We start from the raw sequence: 19,881 nt of genomic DNA on the forward strand, positions 1-19,881 counted from the left end.
GACAGGTTTAAGAGCAGGTCTTCTGCCTCCAGGTCCTGCATTCTTCCACTCAAGAGTAGATGCTGGGTGAGATGAGCAGAACCAAAAGAACATTGTACACAGTATCAACAACATTGTGTGTTGATCAACTGTGATAGACTTGATAGCCAAGATAGTTCCAAAGGACTCATGATGAAAAATGCTCTCCAGGGCAGCTAGGTGGCGCAGTGGATAAAGCACTGGCCTTAGATTCAGGAGGACCTGAGTTCAAATCCAGCCTCAGACACTTGACACTAGCTGTGTGACCCTGGGCAAGTCACTTAACCCTCATTGCCCTGCAAAATAAATAAATAGATAGATAGATAGATAGATAGATAGATAGATAGATAGATAGATAGATAGATAGATAGATAGATAGATAGATAAAATGCTCTCCAAATCCAGAGGAAAAAAAGAACTATGGAATCTAGATGCAGATTGAACCATACTATTTCTATTTTTTTTTCTTTTTTGAGGTTTTTCCTTTTTGCTTTGATTCTTCTTATAAAGCATGACTAATGCAGAAATATGTTTAATGTGATTGTACATATATAACCTATATCAGATTGTTTGCTGTCTTGGGGAGGGGGGAGGGAGAAAAATTTGAAACTGGAAATCTTACAAAAACAAATGTTGAAAACTATCTCTACATGTAACTGGAAAATAATAAAATGCTGTTATGAAAAAAGAGCAACAGTTCATATTTATTTCTGTTGCACTTATGTACTAGATAATATCTATCCAGTGTGTCAGTGGGGCCTGACAGGACATGTGCTCTACTGACATTGTTGCCCCATAGGGTCATCACCACACTGGGAAGACTTCATTAAACTTGTTCTGAGAAATTTCCAGGTGGCAAGCCAGGCAAGTCGTCCTACAATGAAAGAAAGGTAGCATGGGCTAGTCCTGTGGTTCTCAAATCTTCTGGCCTCAGGACTCCTTTACAACCTTAAAAATGACTTAAAATCGAAAATTACAAGGACTCCCCCAAGAGGTTTTGTTTCTATGAGTTATATCCGTCGATATTTACCATATTAGAAAGTACAACTGATAAAGTTTAAAATATTTACTTGGTAAACCATTTTAAATAACAAACTTATTACATGATTTCATAAATAACATGCTTTTATGAAGATAACTATATTTTCTAAAAGAGGAATTTAGTGGGAAGAGTGGCACTGTTTTATAAATTTTTTGCAAGTCTCTTTAATGTCTGGCCCAATAGAAGCCAGCTGGATTCTCCTATCTGCTTCTGCCTTCAATCTGTTGTGATATGTTGTTTTGGTTGAAATATATGAAGAGAATACAGCCTCACATAGATATGGAGTTGGAAAAGGGAGAAGTACTTGAATAGCCTTTTCAGATAATTGATCTTTGTGGTAACTTCTTTGACATAACATCAAAACTTGATAAGGGGTATTTTCTTAAAGGTTAGTTGCAATGTGGAATCTGGAAAACTCCACTGTTTTCATGAGAGAATGAGAGTGAAAAGGGCAAATAATGCCTTGGTGTTATTGTCAAAATAGTTTTTACTTCAATATAGTTTATTTCAAAATAGTTTTTACTTTTACTTTTCCTCCAGTAACACTGGTGTCAAGAGGTCTGGGTTGGAATACTAGCTATGAAACATAGAAGCTTTATGATCCTGGAACAAGTCTTTTCTGCTCACTGAACCTGTTTCCTCATCTGTAAAAGGCGGGGAGTGATAATATTTGCACTATCAAACTTGAAGGGTGGTTGTGAAGAAAGCACTTTTAGCACTGGTGAAATAGTAGTTGTTATATGTGGAGCATGTGAAGACTTCCCCTGGTGGAATGAGAGGAAGAGAACAATTTGTTCCAACAGCCATGAAGGCGGCTGAAGCAGACACTGTGGAGCACTTAGAGCTTGGTCAGACATCAAAGATGGCAAGGTTATCCACTGCATCCCTGGCCATTGCCAGTCATCCTGACTTTTATCTTGCCACTGGACTTGATGACTCTGGAAGAAAGAGCAAGATGACTTTGTGTAACTCTGCCTAACTTAAATCCAATTCATGTTGGAGTCAAGACATCACCCTGTGATGTCGCTGGGCCTCTTCAAAAAAAATAGTTGTTTGTAATAGAAATGGAAGCTAACAAACCCTCTGCACCTCTGCCAGATGTTAAAATCTAGGCTGGGCTGGGTGGACTATGGGCCATCCCAAGGGGCTAATGCTGATCAAGGCTTCTCACACTTGGTCCTGGGAAAGGAGAAAAATCTTTTCTTCCACAAAGTACCTTAGATACCCTATGACATAGTGGATAAACCACCGGTCCTGGATTCTGGAGGACCTGAGTTCAAATCCGGCCTCAGACACTTGATACTTATCAGCTGTGTGACCCTGGGCAAGTCACTTAACCCTCATTCCCCCACCCCCACCCCCCAAAAATGCTCTATGACAGGTAAGCTGACAGGAGAACCTATAGGAAATGCCCTTTGGACTACAGCTCTTGGCTTTGAATGACCAGGCCCTGAGTCTGTAGTCTGTGAAGGGAACTCACACTTTTTTTTCCTGGGAGAAAGACTAAATTGCTGGAGACTTTCTGTAAGTATGTGTGTGTGTGTGTGTGTGTGTGTGTGTGTGTGTGTGTGTGTGTGTGTGTACCCATTGTGAGGAGAGGGGAGGTGAAGTGAGCTTGGGTCAAAACTCAAATGCTGTGAGGTCACCCACTCTCAGAGGAGAGTACCCTCCTTAATAAGCCTATATAAAATTATAATATCTGGGGGCAGCTAGGGGGCGCAGTGGATAGAGCACCGGCCCTGGAGTCAGGAGGACCTGAGTTCAAATCCGGCCTCAGACACTTAACACTTACTAGCTGTGTGACCCTGGGCAAGTCACTTAACCCCAATTGCCTCACTAAAAAAAAAAAATTATAATATCTGAAAAAGGCCTTAAGATATCATCTAATGCTTCTAGTACTACCCATTCATTTTACAGAAGAGGAAATTGAGATCCAGACGGGAAGATACTCGTCAAAGGTCAAACAGCTAGTAAATATCAAAGCAGGAATCTGAACCCAGCCTCTCCCTAATAAGTTATCATCTCCTTTGCTCTGTCCATTGTCTTACTACACCAAGGAAGCTGCCCTATGGGCTATAATGATGACGTTGCCGTTGTTGTTGATGATGATAGGTGCCTAGATGGATGGATGGATAAAGACAGACAGACAGACAGACAGACGGATGGATAGATAGATATTGTTTATATAGTATGGACTCTGTGTCGGGCACAGTGCTAAGCATTTTACAAACATTATCTCACTTGATCCTCACAACAGCCCTGCAAAGAAAGTGCTGTTATGGTCTTCATTTTAGAGATGAGGAAACTGAGGCAGACTGAGGTGAAGTGAGTCTTCCTGAGTTAAGCCCCTGTGCTCTGTGCAGCACCACCCAACTGCTCAAAAGAACTAGAGGAAGGCGCCTGAAGGCGCCTCCTAGTCAAAAAAATCTAGATTCAAGACCACTTTGCCACTAATTTACTTTGCAACTTCCAGAAAATCATTTTCCCTCTCTGAGCCTCAGAGAGGCTTCTCATCAATATGGGGGAAATGATACTCATATGCTCCCAGAGAAAGGTATTTTTTGAGGGTTGATGGGTGCAAAGCACTTTGTAAACTGTCAGTTTATCTTGTTTAGCCCTTCATTTGATAGTTGGGGGAACTAAGGCCTAGAAAAAAAAAAAAAGGAACTTGCCTGGGGGCACTTGCTGGTAGAACCACTCTAGTGATGATACAGGGACTAGAAATTGGGCTTCTTCTTCTTTTTTTGCAGGACAATGAGAGCCCAGGGTCACACAGCTAGTATATGTGTCAAGTGTCTGAGGCTGAATTTGAACTCAGGTACCCCTGACTCCAGGGCTGGTGCTCTATCCACTGCATCACCTAGCTGTCCCAGAAATTGAGCTTCTTGACTCTGTCCCATGATCTTTCCATTATATCAGACTATTTCTCTAACTGGAGAAATGTGGTATTGGAAAGAAACTTGGATTTTTTTTTTCAGTGAGGCAATTGGGGTTAAGTGACTTGCCCAGGGTCACACAGCTAGTAAGTGTCAAGTGTCTGAGGCCAGATTTGAACTCAGGTACTCCTGACTCCAGGGCCGGTGCTCTATCCACTGCGCCACCTAGCCGCCCCAAAACTTGGATTTTTAATACCTTGATTATACCTAATTATCACTTTTTTTCCTAGCATTGGTCCTAGACCAATAATTCTTAGCCACAGACTCCCAAGAGATCCATGCAAATGGATTTCAGGAGATACATAAACACTTAGACAGGAAAAAAATACATCTTCATTTCAGTAGAAGTGGTTTCCTTTGTAATCCTGTGTATTTTATTTTATGCATTTAAAATCATTATTTTGAGATGGGGTCCAAAGGCTTCACCAGACTCCCAGATGGGTCCATGACACAAAGAAGGGTAAAAATCCCTGTTCTCTATTCTCTAAAACAGTAATTCCCAGCCTGGAGGTCAAGACATTGTAAAGAGGTCCAAGAATTCATATACATACTGTAAGGGGCTAAAATTCTAGCTAGTCTGTCTAAAATATCTAATGAGTGGTCGCCAATAAATTATAAGCTTTAGCAAGAGTTTAGACTTTTAAGCATTTATTAAGGAGAAAAAGAATTTGGTGAAGAGAGAGAAAGAGGCCTAGATTCGGCTGTCTATCTCAGTGAGCCAATGTTTCCAGCTCCTCTCCCCACCGAGGTCCTCCAGAAAAGAGTGAGAGAGCAAGCCTTGCCTCTTTTATAGACAGTACCCACGAGCAAATGTCACTTCCTGATGCCAAGGAAAACCGCATGGCTTGCCCTCAGATGCCTTCTCCTCATGGTGGAGCTTTCCTGTGGTAGCTTTCCAGCAGATGGCATCATTCCAATCATTCCAATACCAAGTACCATTATCTTGATCTTTATTCCAATACAACATAGAGTGTTATTGAGTATAATAAATATGCAAACATACATTTGATAAACTGAATAAATGGCATGTCTCACACATGTATTATTATTTTTCAAATATATATAGATGCTATTGTGAATAATTTTTTAAAATCATCTTAAAAAACCATAATATGCTCTGTAAATCACAGGGACTCAAAGAATATGTCCCACCAAAGGCACAGATTAGAGGCCACATACCATATCCTTTGAAGAATGGCTGAATGAATGGAGATGTTGAGGCTGGAGAAGAGAAAACTAAAAAGAGAATGTGACTGGCTTCTCCAAGTATTTGAAGGGTCATTCCAACAGTGGAGTGGGCTGTCTCCTAAGATAGTAACATCCTTGGAAGCCTTCAGAGTCAGGATCTCAACAGGCTACGATAATGGCCTGAATCTAGTTGAATCCAATCCAACAAGCATTTATTAATTTTTGTTAATGATTAAATTTATTAATATAATAATGTAATATGATAATTTGATGAAATGTGGTAGGGGCAAATGTGAAGTCTAACACTTATAATGAAAATTAGACAATACTTCCCATGAAAATGAGGTAGGGGTCTTAGGGAACTTCAGGCTCAGGAAAAATAAACAGGGGGCATGACATCTCAAAAGACCAATGTAGTCTGAGGCTGCATTAACCCAAGGAGTGTGCCTGGAAAGAGAGGGTGGGGGCGGGGGATGGGAATGGGGATGATGATGGAGTTCGACTGTCCTTTACCCTCGTCATAGTACATCCATAGTACTATACTCAGTGTTGGCCACTGCATTTGAGGAAAGATGTGGCCAAATGGAATAGTGTCCAGAAGAGGGTGATCAGGGTGGGGACAGGATGGGAAGCCATGCCACATGAAAACAGGCTGAAAGAACTGAGAATGCTTAGTTAGCTTAGAGAAAAGAAGACTTAGGGAGATGAGATGGCCATCTTCAGAAGCACGTAAAGGAGGATTAGATTTGGTCTCCTTCACCCAAGAAGGACAAACTAGGAATAGTAGATAGAACCTGCAGAGACTGATTTCAGCTCCACGTAAGAAAACAATTCCTAAAATGAGAACTGTTAAGAAGGGAAAGGACGGTTTTCGAGAGTTGTGAGTTCCTCATTAGAAGAGGTTGGAATGTTGTCCAGGAGGCTCCTGTCCATGACACAGATAACTTCTAAGGCCTATCCATCCCAGTTCTGAGGTTCTGTGGCTCATGTAGAAGCAAGATGACCAACTATTTGTCCAGGATATAGGAGAGGACATCCCTGGATGGGGTGGCAGGCCAGACCAAATGTTCACTAAGGTCCCTTTCTCCCTTGACTGTTTGATTCTGCTCCTCAAGGATAGCCCTTCCTTCAGTTTCTGAGTGTCCTTCTGGCTTTCTATGCCTCTTTCATACTCTTTTACACCACCCCTTCCCTGCTGATGATGCAAGATTATTCTCCTTTGCAAGCCTGCCTTGGGGAATGATTCCCCTGCAGAGATTCTCCTTTGCAATCTTAGCTCCTCCCCTTCCTCCTCCTCTCTTCAAAGCTTTAGCAGACTCACCCTTGCTCTTGTTGTGAAGGGAAGGGTTTGATGTATATCAGCACATGCCGATCAGTGAAGGGAAGAGATGCCCCACCAGACTGCAGGTGTTTGGTCAGACACTTGGGGATAGGCCAGGAAGGGGCAGGGAAGAGATGAGCACTTTCATTTTGGAGATGACAACAGTGTTATGGAAAGGGTGTTTGGGAGGCCTAGCCCAGAATCTCTTCTACATCATTCAAGGATTAAGGCCCAGAATGATAAGAACCTCAGACGAGGATATAAAACCCAACATGGATTGGAGCAGAAAGTCCCTAACAATATCCTCCACAAAGGGTCATCTAACCTCTGCTTAAAAACTCCTATTAATGAGAAATTCAATCGTTCCCAAGGCCACCCATCTAATTCAGACTAGCTTTAATTATTTGGGAGTTCTGCACATCATTCCTAAATTTGCCTCTCTGCTCCTTCTATCCATTGCTCTCATCCTGTCTTCTGGGACCAAGCAGAGCAAGTCTAATGATACCTCCTCCCCACCATGACAACCCTCCAAATGCCTGAAGACAAAGGCAATTGAGGGTGATGAGTGGAGCCTTGCACCTGAAAGCCAGGAAGACAGAATCACACTTAAATCTTGACTTTCTATTAGCTGTGGCGCCCCACCCCACAAGTCACAATCCCAGTGGGCCTAAGATTCATCATCTATATAGAACAAGAGATCTAGACTCAGTAGTCTCTGTGGTTCTTTCCCACTTTGATTCTATAATCCTAAATCCCCATACCCCTAACACACCCCAAAGTCTTCTCTTTTTCAGCCTAAATAACCTCACTTTTTCCAGTTAATTCTCATATGTCTCATATGCCTCTAGTCCCCTCATCACTGTGGCCTCCCTCCTCTGGAGCTGTGGTTCTCAGCTCCTACCCATAGAGCTGGCCATCTATTCAGACTCCTTCCTTCCTTTTAGTTGAGAAATTTGAAGCTGAGGGATATTAAGTCCCAAGGACCCTCAGCTCTAAGAACCCCAAAGAGGACAAGTCTCCTACATTCCCAATTCACTAAGGAGTCTGTTGGCTGGCTGGTACTTATGGTCAGCTTCCTTCCCAACCACACCTTCCCATCTCTGGGGGAGGCACATCTAACAACCATTTTGTGTAAAAAAAAAAAGATTTGGGGGTTTGAGCAGCTTGTATGTTCAATATGAATCAACAGTATGATTCTGGCTAATGTTCTCTTAGGCTAAATTAAAAGAGGCAGAGTGTTCAGAATGAGGAGGGATGCATGTCAGTGGCACTAGAGCTGTCAGATGTTCAGTTCTGGGTGCCATGTTTTAGGAAGGCTATTGACAAATTGACGCCCATCCCCAGGAAGGTTATTAGTATGACCAAGATCAGTTGAAGGAACGGAAGATGTTGAATTTGCAGAGGAGAAGACTGATATCAACCTCCAAGTATGCCATGGGCTGTTGTGTGGAAGACAAATGAGATGGCTCTGCTTAGGCCCAGAGAACCTAGCTAGCAGCAGCAGGCACGAGTTTCCAAGAGGCAGATATAGGCTTGAGATAAGGAAGAACCTTCTAACAATCAGCTATCAATGGCAGCTGTCTTAAAGTAGGCTAGGAGGCAGTGAATTCCTGATCAGGAGGCACTCCAAAGGAAGTCAGATGGCCACTTGTCAGGATGCCGTTGAGGAGGTACTCGCTTGGGTGCTATTCGAGATTCCGAGATCCCTTCAGTTATAAGATTCTGTAGGTGTGAGAACGTGTCACCGTACTCAGAGATGGGCAGTATGGATTTAAGGTGCCTCCGCTGCTCCCATCTTCCACGTGACCGGGGCATTCAATGTCTTTGGCTCTCAGGTGTCTCATTTATAAAAGAAGGTTAATGGCTTGTCTTTGAAGACAGGGCCTGGACTTGCTGAGCTCCTGAGCTCCCTTCCAGCTTTAAAATCCATGACTGAATTCACTTTGGCCCTGCTGGGCTCAGAACATCCATGCCATGGGCCAAATGCATTTTTATACAGAACTGAGCAGGGAGAAGCGGGCTGGTGACAGATTTGAGGGTAAGGGGGTGGTCATCAAAGACTTCTCTGTGATACAATCACATCAGTCTTCTAAGCATTCTGTTAATGCAGGCTTGGGAGAGTGGTAGACATTTATTCCGAGCCTACACAGTGCTAAACACTATGCAGTCATTATCTCAGTTAATACAATGATCCTGTGTAGTAGGTGCTACTATGATCCCCCTTTTACAGTTGAGGAAACTGAGGCAAACGCAGGTGAAGTGACTTCATGAGGGTCACACAACTAGGAAGTATCTGAGGCTGGATTTGAACTCGGGTCTTCCTGAGTTGTGGCCCAGTGCCCTGTGCACTCTGGTGCTACCCAGCTACCTCACAGGATCATAAGAGAACTGAAAGGGGCCTTAAAAACCATCTCATCCGACTCCCTTTTACAGATGCCCAGATGTACCTCACTTGATGTTACCACAGCAGTAAATGGCAGAGCAGGAATTTAGACTGGGACCTCCAAGGAAGGAGAAAACGGGTGGGTAGGAGGAGAGGGCAGCCAGAGGTGTGTGTGTGGGGGGAGTAAATGTCAGCTTCCTGCTATGACTGTAACAAGTTAAAGCTCTAACAGTCCTTACAGGAAAGAAATCTGAGGCCTTGAACACGTAAGTGACTGGCCCGAAACAGGATGGAGAGCAAGCAGCAGAGGCCAGGTTTGCACCCTGCACCTGGGGCCCCTGAAGTCCAGGTCAGGGTTCTCTTCATTGCCAGAGACTCTCTTCTGCTGTAGCAGATCCCCAAGACCCAAGCGGCCACCTCAGAGGAAAACTCCCACCTTCATCAGCTGGGTGCTGTCATTTCCAGTGACATATCAGGGGCTGGCAGGCCTTTCCTGGGGGCCATGGGAGCAGAGGAGGGAGGGAAGGGGAGTGCAGGCCTTGCTGAGCATCCCTGCCATGTGGACGGGGCCAGAGTGACTCACATTGATTCTGGCAGAATGGAAATTAAGATCTGCAGCTGCTATTAATAGCTGCCAGGACTGGCTCAGCAGGGACTGAATGAGCAGACTCTTCCTTCTGAGGGGTGCTCATTCAGAAATGCTGAGCCAGGGCCTGGGGGTGGGGGCAGAACACTGCACCATGGGTCTGAGGAGCTGGGAACTCGCCTGCCAGCTTTTCTTCTCCCTCCGAAGGCTCTGTGCAAGCCTGAAGGCAACTGTGTATTTAGGGAGCAGCCTGAACCTCTAGAGGGACTGAAGCGCTCAGACCAAGAACCAACAAGCAGTTATTAAGTCAGGTACTGTCCTAGGTGCTGAAGATTCCAATACCAAAAATGAAAGCAAATCTGCTCTCCAGGAGCTCACAATCTGTCAGGGGATACAGCACGGATACTTATGAGGAGACACGAATGAAATGCCAAATCCGTGTAAGGTGGTTAGGGATGGGGGTGGGGGTACTCACAACTGGGGAGGGATCACTGAGGCTTCCTGTAGAAGGTGGTGCGTACACCGAGTTCTGAAGGAAGAAAGGAATTCTCTGACGTGGAGGTGAGGAAGGAGGAAGCTCTGGGCTTGGGAGAGTTCCCATGCCAAGGCCTGGAGATAGGACACTGAGCTGCTTGCCAGTTAGGGCAGCCAGGGAACAGAGGGGAGGACAATTTGGCTGGACTGTAGCGTGGGAAGGGAAGTAATGTATAGTGAGACTGGAAAGGTCAGCTGGGGTCACGTTGTGAAGGGCTTTAAGAGGCAAAGAGGGTTTATATTTTATCCTAAAGTTTTGTAATAGGGAATACTTAGAGTGTATAGGGTAAGGAAATGACATGATCAGACTGTGCATAGAGAAAATCACTTAGGCATCTGTATAAAGGAAAGATTAGAATGGAGAGAGAGATGTGACGTAGGGAAGCCCATTAGGAAGCCAATGCCATAGTCTAGTTGAGAGGTAATGAGGGCCTGAACAAAGGTGGTGCCCATGTGAGTGAAGGAGGGACAGGCTGAGAGAGACATCATGCTGGCAGAAATGTCAACTGATTGCACACACGGGGAGGGAGCCTGAAAGAATGGTGGTACCTCGGACAGAATAGGAAAGTCTAGAAGAGAACTTGGCAATAATAGCTTTGCCATTTTCAAAGTGCCCCCACCACAACATAACATGACTGTGGGGACTGTGGGGTGAGTAGCACAGTATTCCCACTTTACAGATGGGGAAGCTGATCCCAGAGAGAGGAAGTCATGCCCAAGGTTGCACAGGTACTTAATGCCAAGCACCTTCTGGCACCTCCACCTCCCTTTTCCAGCTTCTTTTTGTGTATCATCTTCCCCTATTAGATTCTAAGCTCCTTGAGGGCAGGGACTGTTGTCCTTGTTATTCGTACCCTCAGAGCTCATCACAGGCACTGGTATGGAGTAGGGGCTTAGTAAATGTTTATTGACTCGTATTGACTAATGTCTGAGTGCTAGAGCTATGGTTCTTTCCAATTCTTAGACTAGGACTCTATGACCCTGTGATGCCAGCTGCCCTACAGGTGTCCAGATTCATAGTGGCTGCATACAGTGCACATTCCACTTCAGTGTTATGCCCCTCAAATGAAATGAACTGAAGGGAAACTGGACCATGGGCTCACTGGTCCAACAGCCAAAAGCTTCCTAATTACTCTCCTTGCCCAGGTAGGAGGACCCCCAAGCAAGGGACAAAAACAGCTCCTTTGTTTGGAAATCTGGGTCACACAGATCCGGGCTGTGGTTTGCCCAAGACAACACAGGTATGGTCTCAGAAGCAGTCCTGTCCTGTACAACGGCCCCCACCTCTCAGAAAGTCCAGTCCCTTTAGTCTGCCTTCTCTAGGCCTGGGCGGACGCTAACTGCTCCTGCGTGTTAGCTTCTGCCCTCTGGCTACTGTCAGTACCAGCTGGGTTTCTTCCAACTCTCACTGTCTCTTCCCAGCAGCTTCCTTCCCTGCCTCCTGTTCTATTGGTCAAGCTGGCTCCCTGGAGCCCTGTTCCTGCTGGACCCTTGGGGTTGGTGACTAAACAGATCTCCTGACTCGGGCATATCTTGGCTCCCTCAGCCAAAGCCTCTGTCATCTCTGACTCTTCTGGAGAGTGCCTCCCTTCAACTGGAATTCCCTGCCACTACAATCCTGGAAAGAATGCAATCAGGATTATTTATTGCCCTCCTAAAAATCTCTGCTGGCATTGATTGGCAATTTTACTGTCCATACATAGTTCTGGGTTGCAGTTCCAGGGCAGAGAGGAGTTATGGCGGTTGGTCACAAGGAAGCAGGGGACCTGGCCACAGTTCCAAGACAAAGAGGATCACTAGGGCTTGAGGCTACAGGAGAGCAGGGGCCCTTCCTGGGTAAAACCCTGGGTAAAAATAAGAATGTAGACCAGGAGAGCAGTGACCACACCTCTCCCAGGATCACACCACCCTAAAAGCAACAAAAACTTGGAGACCTCCAGAACTAGCTCTGAAAATGGTAGCACCAAAAAGCCTGAAACCCAGGACAGTACCTCTCTACCTCCAGGTGAGCAGAGCCCAACTTTAACATCAAATTCAAAGTCAATAAATAGGCTGAAAAAATGAGCAAACAACAAAGAGAATAATTTAACTATAAAAAGCTACTATGGTGGCAGGGAAGACCAAGAAATAAACTTAGAAGAAGACAACAATGTGAAAACAGCTATAACCTAAACCTCAAAGAAAAATGCCAATTGTACCTAAGCCCAAAAAGAATTCCTGGAAGAGTTAAATAAAGAGATAAGAGTGATAGTGGAAAAACAGGGGAAAGAAATGAGAGTGATGCAAGAAAATTATGAAAAGAGAATTAACAGGGGCAGCTAGGTGGCACAGTGTACCAGTACCTGCCCTGGATTCAGGAGGATCTGAGTTCAAATCCGGCCTCAGATACTTGACACTTACTAGTTGTGTGACCTGGGCAAGTCACTTAACCCCAATTGCCTCACAAAAATACAAAACAAAACAAAACAAAAAACCATAAGGGCTAAAACTATTTTTACATGTAACTGGAAAATAATAAAATATTTTATGATAAAAAAAGAAAAGAACTCCTCAAAAAACAGAATTGGCCAAATGGAAAAAGAGGTACAATGTTTTGCATCACTGAATAAGTATAACCTATACCAAATTGCTTGTTTTCCCAATGAGGGGGCAGAGAAGGAAGGAAGAGAATTTGGAACTCAAAATTTAAAAAAAAAATGAATGTTATAAACTATTTTTACATGCAATTGGGAAAAACAAAATATTATATTATTTTTTTTTGTTTTTTGTGTTTGTTTTTTGTGGGGCAATGGGGGTTAAGTGACTTGCCCAGGGTCACACAGCTAGTAAGTGTTAAGTGTCTGAGGCCGGATTTGAACTCAGGTACTCCTGAATCCAGGGCCGGTGCTCTATCCACTGTGCCACCTAGCCGCCCCCAAAATATTGTATTTTTAAAAGAAAAGAGGTACAAAAGCTCACTGAAGAAAATAATTCCCTAGAAATTTGAATTGAACAAGTGGAAGCTAATGACTCTGACATATCAAGAAACAATAAAACAAAGTCAAAAGAATGAAAAAATAAAGCAGGGGTGTTAGGGTGTGTGTGAACTATTTCACCAGAAAACCATCTGAGCTGGAAAATAGATCAAGGAGAAACACTTTAAGAATGATTGGACTAGGGGCAGCTAGGTGGCGCAGTAGATAGAGCACTGACCCTGGATTCAGGAGGACCTGAGTTCAAATCCGGCCTCAGACACTTAACACTTACTAGCTGTATGACCCTGGGCAAGTCACTTAACCCCAACTGCCTCACCAAAAAAAAAAAAAAAAAAAAAAAAGAATAATTGGACTAAAAAAAAAAAAAAGAAAAGAATTATTGGACTACCTGAAAGCCATAATCAAGGAAAGAGCCTAGACATAATGATTCAAGAAATTATCAAGGAAAACTGCCCCAATATCTTAGATCCACAGGGTAAAATAGAAAATGAAAGAACTCACCAATCACCTCCTGAAAGAGATCCCAAAATGAAAACTCCCAGGAATATTATGACCAAATTCCAGAACTCCCAGGTCAAATGGAAAATACTTCAAACGACCAGAAAGAAACAATTCAAATACTGGGGAGCCACAATCAGGAACACAGGAGATTTAGCAAATTCCATGTTAAAGGATTAGAAGGGTAGGAATATGATATTGCAGAAGGCAAAGGAGCTGGGATTACAACCATGAATCGCCTATCCAGCAAAACTGAGTATAATGCTTCAGGGGGAGAAATGGATATTTAGTGAAATAGAGGACTTTCATGGATTCCTGATTAAAAAAACAAACAAATGGGGGCAGCTAGGTGGCGCAGTGGATAGAGCACCGGCCCTGGAGTCAGGAGGACCTAAGTTCAAATCCGGCCTCAGACACTTAACACTTACTAGCTGTGTGACTCTGGGCAAGTCACTTAACCCCAATTGCCTCACTAAAACAAAACAAAACAAAAAACACAGAGCTGAATAGAAAACTTGACATTGAAACACAAGACTCAAGAGAAGCATAAAAAGGTAAACATGAGGGGCAGCTAGGTGGCACAGTGGATAGAGCACTAGCTGTGTGAGTCAGGAGGACCTGAGTTCAAATCCAGCCTCAGACACTTGACACTTATTAGGTGTGTGACCCTGGGCAAGTCACTTAACCCCAACTGCCCCCCCACCACACACAGTAAACATGAAAGAGAAATCATAAGGAACTTAATAAAGTTTAACTGTTTACATTCCTATATGGGAAGATGATACATATAACTCCTAAGAACTTTATCATTATTAGGCTAGTTAAAAGGAGTTTACATAGACAGATTATGTTGGGAGAGATCTCCAATAAAAATGAAGGTGTGAGAAAGAGGGATGCACTAGGAGAAGGGGGAAGAGAGAGGTAGAATGGGGAAAATTTTCTCACACAAAAAAGGTGTGCAAGAAAGAGCTTTTACAGTGGAGGAGAAAATGGGGGTGGATGGTCAATGCTTGAACCTCATTCTCACCAGAATTGGCTCAAAGATGGAAGAATATACATACTCAGATGTGTATAGAAATGTAACTTACCCAATAGGGAAATAGGAGAGAAAGGGAGTAAGGAAAAAAGGGGAGTGATAAAAGGGAGGACAAATTAAGGGAGGCAATGGTTAGAGTCAAAATGGACTTTTGAGGAGGAACAGGATAAAAAGAGAGAGAAGAAACAGAAGAAAAGGAAAAAACAGTCAATAATCATAACTGTAAATGTGAATGGGATGAGCTCACCCATAAAACAGAATCAGATAGCTGAATGGATTAGACACTGGAAGTCAACAGTATGTTGTTTACAAGAGACACACTTGAACCAGAAAGACAAAGTTAAAACAAAGGGCGGAAGGGGCAGCTAGGTGGCGCAGTGGATAAAGCACCGGCCCTGGATTCAGGAGTACCTGAGTTCAAATCCAGCCTCAGACACTTGACACTTACTAGCTGTGTGACCCTGGGCAAGTCACTTAACCCCCATTGCCCCGCAAAAAACAAAAACAAAAACAAAGGGTGGAAGAAGAATCTAATATGCTCCAGATAAACTAAAAAGAGAAAGGGGTAGCCATTATGATCTCAGACAAAGCAAAAGCAAAAACATACTGAATTAAAAGGAAAAATCAGGGAAACTTCATTTTGCTAAAAGATACCATAGATAATGAATAATATCAAAAAAATTTATAGCAAGTTTCTCTGATAAAGACCTCGTTTTGTAAACATATAGTGAGTATAGAACTAAATCAAATTTATAAAAATAAGGGTCATTCCCCCAGTTGATAAATGGTTAAAGGATATAAATAGGTAGTGTTCAGAAGAAGAAATTAAAGCTCTTTACAATCATATGAAAAAATGTTCTAAATCACTATTGATTAGAGAAAGGCAAATTAAACTCTGATGTACCACCTCATACCTATCAGAAATAACAAATGCTAGTGGAAATGGCAGGGGGAATAGATACATTAATGAATTGATGAAATATCAAACTGATCTGATCACTCTGGAGAATAATTTTTGAACTAGGACAAAAGGGCTATAAAATTGTGCATACCCTTTGACCCAGCAATACAACTACTAGGTCTGTATCCCAAAGAGATTTTTTAAAAAAGGAAAAGGACCGATATGTACAAAAATGTTTATATCAGCTCTTTTTTGTGGTGGCAAAGAATTAGAAATTGAATGTTCATCAACTGGAGAATGGCTGAACAAGTTGCAACATAATATTGTGCTAGAGTACTATTGTGCTATAAGAAATGATGATTGGGGTAGTTTCAGAAAAAAAAAAAAAACATGACAAGACCTATATGAACTGATACAAAGTGAAGTGAGAAGAACCAAGGATCATTGTGCACAATAACAGCAATGTCGTAATGATGATCAATTATGAAAGACTTGACTACTCTAATCAATACAATAATCTAAGATAATTCCAAAGGATTCGTTGTGGAAAAAATGCTATCCTACCTCCAGAAAGAGAACTGATGAATTTTGAATACAAATTGAAGTATAATTTTCTAATTTTCTTTATTTTTCTTGCTTTTTGGGGGGAGATTTGGCTAATGTGGAAATAGGTTTTGCATGATTTCCCATGTATAACTGATAAAACCAGCCTCAGACACTTAATTAGCTGTGTCACCCCGAACAAGTCACTTCACCTCTGTTTGGCTCAATTTCCTCATCTGTAAAATGAAGATAATAATGGCACCTACTTCCCAGGGTTGTTGTAAGGATCCAATGAGATAATAATTATAAAGGGCTTTGCCTGGAACATACTGAATGCTATATAAATGTTAACTATGATGAGGATGATGACAATGGCTTCAAAGGGGAAGGGAACAAAGTATTTATATCATTCCTACTATGTGCCTAGACTGTGCTAAATGCTTTGCAAATATTACCTCGTTTGATCAAGATCTCCCTCAACCCCATCAATTTAAATCCAATTCTCCTACTTTGGACTTAGCTCCTCTCCATTCCCACCTGTCCCTCCCAACCTTCACCGTGTTCCTGCCACTCAGGAGGCCACAGGCTGTCTTTTGACCTTTTTTGTATCCCCAACACTTAGTACAGTGCCTGGCACATAGTAGGCACTTAATAGATGTTTATGGGCTGACTATTCCAGAAATGCCCAGTCAGGAAAAGGTCAATCTGCAGTATTGAACTAACAGAATAAATGATAGTTCATGTTGTAGAAAGAGTACGGTCCCAGTATACATGGATCACTCCTCGGCAGGAGAAGGTGACTGGAGTCTTTGGTCAGCCAGGTCTTCCTGTTCCTTCCCTCCAGCAAATGGTAAGACAGGAATGTGGATAGGAGGCACAGGTCATGGTGAGAGTGTGCCATGGCACAGCTGACATGATGAGCACACATTCAGGTCCCCGTTTTTTCTAGGACTTGATGCAACCCAGGCTCAGGGACCCAATCAGAATCTACCAGCACCCTGTGGGCCTCCTCTCGGCCCACCCTAATAATTTCTTCAATAGAAACACAAACAAGGAAAAACAAAGCCGCCAACACGTTATTATTACGGTTGATTCAATCCGGAGGATCCGTCACCGCCCCATAATTTTCTTCTCCCATTGTCTCCTGCGAGAGGAGAATAAATCTGGTTGTTTCCAGCTATTTGTCTCCTTCAGTACATACCCCCAAACAAAACAGCTGGCTCACTGCTGTTTGGAGAACACCTGGGGCCAAAAGAAAAGGGAGGGAAGGAAAACAGGGGACAAGTGTGTCTGAGGAGTCTGGGAAGTATTTAACCTGAAGGACAGTGGCCTTTAGGGTAGGCAGGGTCTTATAAGAGAATGAGCTCAGGATCTGGAGAGAAATAACCTGGATTTTGCTACCTGCTGTCTCTATGACCTTGGGCAAGGAATTTCTTCTCTCTGGGCCTCAGTTTTCTCTGTGAAATGGGATGATTTGGAACATAAGATCTGATCTCTAAAATCCCTAAGAATCTGGAAGAGGGATCAGATTTGTTGCAGAGAACAGAACTAGGCGTCAGAAGAGGAGAGACAAAGAAGAAAATTGTAATCATTAAAATGGTCCCAAAGTGCTGCCTCTGGAGGGAATGATCTTTCCATTAAGCTTGGAAGATCATTCATCAGGGTACTGCAGAAGGGGTTCTCGGGTGGGTATTGCTTGAACCAAATGTGCTCTGAGGTGTCTTCTATCCCTGAGACTCTGTTACTAGTTGATGCTGGCTCAAGATCTAGGTTTGAATGTCACCGCTGACACTTTGCAAGCTACCAGAGGCATGTCATGGAATCTTTCCAAGCCTCAGTCTCCTCATCTGTGTTATGGCTGAGTCTTTGGAAGAGGACACTGAATATGCAGGGAGGTTAGGACTAGCCTTCCAAAGACAAATGGCTGCCACTCTGGGGGAGCCTGACTCCTGACCTCGCCAGGTTTCACTTTTCGTATGGGTTGGACTAGAGGGCTGCTGAGTTCCCCTGGCATTCTGTGGCTCCCACTTACCAGGGGAGCAGTGGAAAGAGTCTTCAGGGTCAGAAGACCCCAGCCCAATCTACCTTGGACAAGTCACTTCTCCCTCTTGGAGCCTCAGTTTCCTCAATGGTTAAGGCAGGATAATAATCCCTGGCCTGCCTGCTAGCCTGCCCCTGGGGGCCCCTGGGAGGCTCAGAAGAGACAATGGCATCACCAAGAGCTCAATAAATGTCAACTCTTTGTATCATTCCCACAATAGAATCTACCTGCAGTGCTTTGGTGGGTTGTATGAATGGCCGTCTCCACTCATGCTGACAGGTTCCACCAAGTGTGGAAAGGCCACGTATGTGTGTGTGTCGGGGTGGGGGGTGTCTCCTGAGAAACAGCAGAGGTAAGTTTAAAGAGGGCTTCCTCACCAGAAGGTTGGCCACGAAGCCCTAGCAACTCCAGAGAGGGAGAAAGAGGGAAGGGGTTACCTTTGTGGAACACCCACCCTGATGAAATCAGATCATCGGAGGCACCCGAGGCCCATACACATATTGTAGGGGGTCTGGGAACTTGGACGGAAGAAAATGACATCTTTGTTTTCACTAACTTCTAATGGAAAGTTGGCATCTCTTCCATTATTGAAAAACATGATTCTGAGAAGGGACCCCATAAGCTTTGCTAGCCTGACTGCCAAGGGGGTCCAGGACACACAAAGCTGCTTCTTTCAGAAGCCTTGATCCAAAGGATTTAAATAATTAAAAAAACAACAACAACCAACTGCTGACTTTTTTATATAGCATTTTAAAGGTTGCAAAGCACTTTACTACATACATTACCTCGTTTGATCCTGTAACAAGCCTATAAGGTAAATACGGTTTGTAGGGTCCCCTTTTCACAGATGAATAAACAGGCTTAGAGAGGTTAAAGGATCTGCCCCCCAGAGGCAGAGGCAGGGTGCAAGCTGAGGTTTTTCCTTTAGTCCACACTCTTCCCAGAGTGCAGTGCTGCCTCCACATATATTGTTCTTGCCCTCTTGGGCAGAGCTCTTTCTTTCCAGCACATTCCCAGGTATACCGAAGAGAAGATTGGTCTCATTTCCCTCAGTGCCCACCTCAGGCACTAGGGGTCTGCTCCTGACCCCAGCCTGACCTTGCCCCTTCTTACCCTTTACCATTCCAACTCTATTTAGAAAGTGAGCTCCTTAGAAGGGAATACATTTTACTTGACTAAGCATATTTGGCATAAGGGTTTTCTTTTTCTTTGCCATGTGGAGCAAGTGGAAGGGAGAAAAAAAAAAAGTCTGATTATTAAAAACAAAAAAAATTTTTTTGAGGGGGGAAGGCAATTAGGGTTAAATGATTTGCCCAGGGTCACACAGCCAGTATATGTCTGAGGCCCAGTTCCAACTCAGGTCTTCTTGACTCCAGGGCCAGTGCTCTATCCGCTGTGCCACCTAGCTGCCCCCAAAACAATGTGCTTCTTAAAAATATAAAACAAAACTAGTCTCCCTGAGGACAGATGCTGCTTCGTCTTTGTATCTCAGCACCAAGCACAGTGCTTGACACACAGGCTCACAGATTTAGATAGAAGGATCTAGGAAAACAGTGAGTCCACCTCCTCCCACCCCCTCCCCAAGCCTACCCCTCTATCCATTCTACAAACGAACTAAAACAGCAGGCACTTAATAAATGCTTGCTGGGGGGGAAAAGGGGGAAAAAAAGAAATGCTTGCTGGCTAATTTTAAGAAGCCCATGTGAAGATGGGCCAAGGTCAAGCCTGGAGCCCACTGTATTCTGCCACTTTACAAGTCAGAGAGAGTAATACTAATAGTTCGTTTGAATACAGAGCTCCAGCGTTACAAAACACTGCCTTTACCTTAACTCTGTGAAGTAGGTAAGTACAAGCATTTAATTTTAGCTAGCATTTACAC

This window comes from Dromiciops gliroides, chromosome 1, assembly GCF_019393635.1.
Source record: "Dromiciops gliroides isolate mDroGli1 chromosome 1, mDroGli1.pri, whole genome shotgun sequence".
NCBI classification, from domain to species: Eukaryota; Metazoa; Chordata; class Mammalia; order Microbiotheria; family Microbiotheriidae; genus Dromiciops; species Dromiciops gliroides.